Here is a 5,935-nt window from a genome sequence, read left to right as displayed (position 1 = left end):
TGTGTGTGTAGTAAGGAGGGCTGGGAGAGTGTGTCTTTGGCACACAGCTGGTCATGTGGTCAGATTGCTCCCAGGATGTCACATGAGTATAGTTCACACACCTGCCCTTGTTGGCCCCGCATTATGCCGGGTGCCTCGGGAGACACCAAGGCGGAGACCGTCCCCCTGGCCCTGACACTGCTGAGCGTCTCATCGGTGCAACACGAAGAAGACAATTCCAGGAGCGGGACAGGTGAGGCAGAACATGCGCTGGCCACTGGTGGCCATCCACCCTCGTCTGTGACCCAGTGCCGTCACTTCGCCAATCTGGGCCTCAATTTTACAAAGTTGCTTACATTGGTGAAATATTATTTAACATGTTTGTATGAGGCAGATTTATTCATGCACTTTTGCTAGGCTCTTCTTAGACCAGGGGCAGCTTGGACTAGACCACGGGCCACGGTGGAGGAGACCCCCTGTGAGCGGGCAGATGCTACCAGTCAGGGATCTGTTTAACCCGCACAGCCCTGGACACAGAGGCTGGGGTGTCCCGGTGTCACCAGAGTTCAGAGAGAAGGAAGGGTCCTCGCAGCACAGGGCAGCGCCGTGGAAACGCGTCTGGGGAAGAGCACAGGCAGGCGGGCGTCGTGGGCCAGAGCACCTGGCGCCAGGACCATGCTGGCCCATCAGTCCCGACCCTGAGAGGTTGGCCGGGAGCATGGGAGCAGCCTGGATGCAGCCCAGCTACCTGCCAGATGGGCCGGGGGCTGGGCACTCACAGTGTCCATCAGGCGGGACCCAGAGGCCCAGGGCACAGGGTCCTGGAATGAGAAGGCGGGGATCGGCCCCATCAAGAGGACGCTGCTAATACGAACCCAGCTTGACACCAAGCTCTTGTCAGCTGGTACCGCCCTGCGTGTAGCGACTTAATACAACAGGCACATGATCCGGGCAGTGGAGGCAAGAACTGCCTTGAGGAGTTTGGTTTAGCTTCAAAACAAAGTCCACTTGTGGGAAAATGCAAATTCTTCACATTAGGTGCATCCCTTTCCTCAGAGCCCCACGGTGCAGTGTCAAAATCAGGGCGAAAAGAAGCATTTCAGCCTTTTTGCGCAGGCGGCGTACTGGGCACAAGGACAACATGGGGTGGGTGGGAGCATCTGATGCAGAATGCTGAGCCCCCCGCACATCTTCAGATCCCTGGTTAATTGCTGCGGTCAGCGCCTCACGGATGGGACTAGACAGTCCGCATCTCAGACCCCTCACGTCCCCACCTGTGCTGGTGCTGCCTGGGAGACCCTCAGAAGCCCCTCAGAAGTCCACCTGGAGCCCTGACCTGCACAACCCACACGTCTGAGGGGTTAACACCCAGGGGCAGGTTTGACCGTGGCAGACAGGAGCCGGAGAGCAAATGCTACCCTTGACCTCCCTGTGGAAGACTTTGGGTGCCTTCCCGGGGACCCCAGGACTGGGGGTGTCAGGCAGCAGCCCCCTATCCAGGTGCCCAGCTCGGTCCTCCGGACTTCGCTCCACCTGCGTCCGACTCCTGCTCTCCACGCCCACCTCCTGTTAAATCTTCAAGTCAGCTCTGCTCTCTTGGGGCCAGAGGGAGACGCACCCCCTGACTGTGCTGTCTTTGGCCATAAATAAGAACAGCAGCGATCCGAGCGGCCAGCCTCCCTTTGGGAACAGGGATGGGATGGGAGCCTGGTGGAAGGTGAAAGGAGGCGGTTTTCTGATCCTCGGATTTCCCAGCCCCGACCCCATATCTGCTGTGAGACTGTAGAGGACATGCAGCCCTCAGCATCCTTCAGGGAGATCAAGTTTCAACTAACAACTCTGAGGTGGGTACTATTATTATTACCCAGTTTACAGATAAGAAAGCTGAGGCCCAGAGACAGCAAGTAACTTCCTAAAGGCCACACAGCCCATTGACACTGTCGATTGAAGCTGAGGTTCGGACCCAGTGGGGGGCTGATTCCAAAGCTTGCACCCTTAGCCCAGTGAACCCACTGTCCCACACTGACGCCCTCTCGCATTCGGCTAGAAAAGTGAAAAATGTGCAATAGCTACTGAATTGGGAATGTGGCCAAACACCAAGGAAGAGCTCAGAGCCTTACAGCAGTGGGCCCAACGTGACAACTAATTATTTGGATGCAAGTGAGAAATAAAACAAAAGCCGTGTACTGTTGGGGACCCGGATGTTTGATGGACTTCTGACCGCATTCATGTGTGTCCTTGTGACTGCGTCTTATTTCTTACCGATTGAAGCAATCAATCAGCTGCCTGGGCTGTATTGATATCAATCAATTCATTTAAAATAAACTAACTGGTATAAGTCATTTCTAAATGTTCCTAACCAGCCTCTGGGCATTTTAACCACCGTGTGGCTTGCCTAGGATGCAGACACACACCAGTCACTCTGTGTAATTCATCTCCCTCCCTGTCTACACTGCTCTCAGATGATTATCTGATGGCATGAGCTGCACTGGGAACGGGGCCTGAATCACAGGAATCTAAGCTTTCTGACCCTGGAATCCCGAGGTCCCGGCCACACGAGAACCTGGAAGGTCAGTATCCTGAGAGGAACAGATTTTTTTCTCCTGTGATATCCTGGGCACCTACCACGCAGGTACTCAGTTCATTAAACATGAAGGCAAGGGAGAAGGCAAGAAGACGGAAGGAAAGGGGAGGGGAGAGGAGGGAAGGGGAGAGGAGGGGAGGGGCCTGACTCTACTGTGCGGCCTGCAGAGACGCGTGCCCTGAGACAGAGTCCGGCCCAGGCAGCAGTGCTGGCAGCATCCCTCAGCTTTTCAGGGAACCTACGGAAGGGAAGGTGGTGTCGAGGGCAGCCAGGGGAGGGCGCTGTCCCCTCTTGAGCTTTATGCAGGTGCTCCTTGGCCTGCCCCCCAACCCCCCCCACCCCCGGCCCACGTGATTTGCTGTAAGGTCCTAGGCCTCCCTGTGAACAGGGCTCTGGGTCTTTTGCTCCAGAGGCCTCTGGGGGTCTAGCCCCTCCCAGCCTGCTGGCTGCTGTCTGAAGCCTCTGCATGGCAGACAGTCCTGCTGCCAATCAAGATAAGGCCCTGGTAAGGTGGTGACAGTGAGTGTCACCGGCCTCGCCTCGCGGGAGCAGGCCGGCCCTGGGTGCTGAGTGAGTGTGAATGAAGACGGTGATGGAGCGGAGACACCTGCTCACCCCGGGGCAGAGCCAGGTCACCCGTGGGCCCAGGTCAAGAAATGGAGAGGGCCCTGGGGCCGGGCAGTCAGGGGCCCATAACTCCCCTCCTCCCCCGGAGCTCACGGAGCCCCCCTAAGTAGGAGGCTGAGGACTGCCTTCCAGGTGAGCCTGGCAGAGGGTGGGGGCCAAGGGGCCACGGCGGCCAGGGAGCAGGAACAAGCATCGTGTGGCTTCTGCTGGCCATCCATGAGGCAGAGCCCTCGGAGAAGGTCACCTGCAGCAGCCCAGGGCCCACACTGCTGGGGCCCCGCCCCCCCTCCCCTCCACCAGCCAGCGCCTGTCCCAGTCGGCCTGTGGGCTTTAGACCCAAAGGGCCACGAGTTGGGACACCACAGAGCGGCTTCCAGGATCCCTGGGACCCAGGCTGCTGGGCGGTGGCATCAGCAACAGCTGTCGCCACAAGTCCCAGGATGTTGGGACACAGAGCCACGTAGTGGGCGCCGTCGGCATGACCACCCGGAGGGCACTGGGCAGCGGGGGAGGGAGTCAGTAAAGCAGACGGCCACGGTGTCCCTGGGTCATGCTGGTGCCGAGGCCAGAGCACCGCCCCCCTCACCTCTGCAGCACACCCCGGTGTCCAGGCCACACCCTTTCACTCCAAGACAGCGCGGGGTCCCCTGCGGGCAGCTCACCTCCCCAGCAGGCCATCCTTGCCCTCTGCATTTGCCCAGGCCACTGGGTACAGGTGTTGCTTTGATGTGTGTGGTATCGTGGCTGTAACTGTGTGTCGGCTTCTGTCCCAGGGCAGCGCCTGGGGGACCCATCACTGCGCAGGTGCAGAGTGTGCCAGGCACGGAACGGGCTCGGACTGCACTTGGTGAAGGAATGAGTGAGCAGCCCGCTCAGGGGCGCCCATCCCTTCCAGGACCGACCAGGCCATCCTGCCGCTTCATGTCCAAATGGAATATCTGTTTCTCCATTTCACAGGGCAAAGGCTGGTGTTGGCCTGCTGGGTGTTTCATTCACTCAGCAAATAGTTCTCCCGCGTCTGTGATCTGCCAGGCGCTGTGCTGGGCACGGAGATTCTGTCCGGCAGGAAACGCCGGTCGCCGTCAGGCTTGCCTCTCACCTGCCTCCCAGGTTACGGGCCCCCAGGGCCTGTCCGCCTCGCTCAGCAGCCGCGTTGCCCTAACCCTGGGCCATAAACAGGCCAAGGTCAAGCGATTTTCAGTGAATCACAAAATTACAGTCAGCTTCCTGGGGTAACGAAACGTAGGAGACATGGTCTGCAGGCTGGCGTGCCCCATCCAACCGCCATTGGTCACGATCCCTCCGTGGCCGTGCAGACCTGACGTGCCCTTGCTGTCTGGTTCCTTCAGTATTTCCTGTCTGGTAAGTATCGGGGTTAACGGAGGTAGAGAGAAGAAAAGAGGGAGATGATGGAAGAAAGAAAGAGGAGCCCAGCCAGTGTGGCTCATTCGTTGAGCATCAACCTGTGAACCAGGAGGTCACGGTTCGATTCCCAGTCAGGGCACATGCCCGGGTTGCAGCTCTTTACATGCAGGAGGCAGCTGACCAGTAATTCTCTCTCATCATTGATGTTTCTCTCTCATCGATGTTTCTCTCTATTCCTCTCCCTTCCTCTCTGTAAAAAAAAATCAATAAAAAAATATATTTTTTAAAAAGAACGGAAGAGGGTTCATCCTCCGGCACACTTGAACAGACTCACGCAGCCAAAGGCGAGCCCTAACCGGTTTGGCTCAGTGGATAGAGCGTCGGCCTGCGGACTGAAGGGTCCCAGGTTCAATTCTGGTCAAGGGCATGTACCTTGGTTGCAGATGCATCCCCCATAAGGGGTGTGCAGGAGGCAGATGATTGATGTTTCTCTCTCATCGATGTTTCTCTCTATTCCTCTCCCTTCCTCTCTGTAAAAAAAAATCAATAAAAAAATATATTTTTTAAAAAAAGGCGAGTAAGCTTCCGCTGCAATGCAGCCGCCTGCCCAGATTCCCCCCGCTCAGAACCACAGCCTCCTCCTGCCGCTCCCTCAGTCCGTGTCCAAAACTCGCTTTGAGTCCATGTTCTGTGGATTCTGATAAAGTAGACCCCACGGCAGTTGTTCTCAACCTTCTGGCCCTTTAAATACAGTTCCTCATGTTGTGGTGACCCCCAACCATAAAATTATTTTCGTTGCTACTTCATAACTGTAATGTTGCTACTGTTATGAATCATCATGTAAATATCTGATATGCAGGATGGTCTTAGGCAACCCCTGTGAAAGTTTCGTTCGACCGCCAAAGGGGTTGCGACCCACAGGTTGAGAACCGCTGCCCCACGGCATGTGGCTGCCGAGCCCTTGAAATGCGGCCAGTGGGACGTGCTGAACAATGACATTTGGGATATGCTGCGTTTATAAAATATATTATTAAAATTAACGTCATGCATTGCTTCCGACTTTCCGCCCCGGCCAGTGAGGGATTTAACGGCAGGACGCGTGTCTACGGAGAGCGCAGACCTCCTGTGCCTCAGTCCCTCCAGGGTCAGGTCAGCAGGGCCGGCCGGCCCCCTGCCCCGCGCTGACTGTCCTCCTGCCCAGAAACCCCGCCGTGTAACTCCAAGCCACGCTCCCGCCTGCCTTTGCAGAGCGAGGTCACTGACGTGGCATCATCAGAACTGGCCCTTGCCCTCTGCTGATAACATCAGGGAAACCCTGCCTGAAACGCGATCTCCCGGCCATCGGGCGGGATCTGAGGACAAAGAGGGGCTGTGGATGGA

The sequence above is a fragment of the Myotis davidii genome, unplaced genomic scaffold (genome assembly GCF_000327345.1).
Source record: "Myotis davidii unplaced genomic scaffold, ASM32734v1 scaffold668, whole genome shotgun sequence".
NCBI lineage: Eukaryota > Metazoa > Chordata > Mammalia > Chiroptera > Vespertilionidae > Myotis > Myotis davidii.
The sequence above is the reverse complement of the archived record's forward strand: the minus strand, read 5'-3'. Positions refer to the sequence as shown.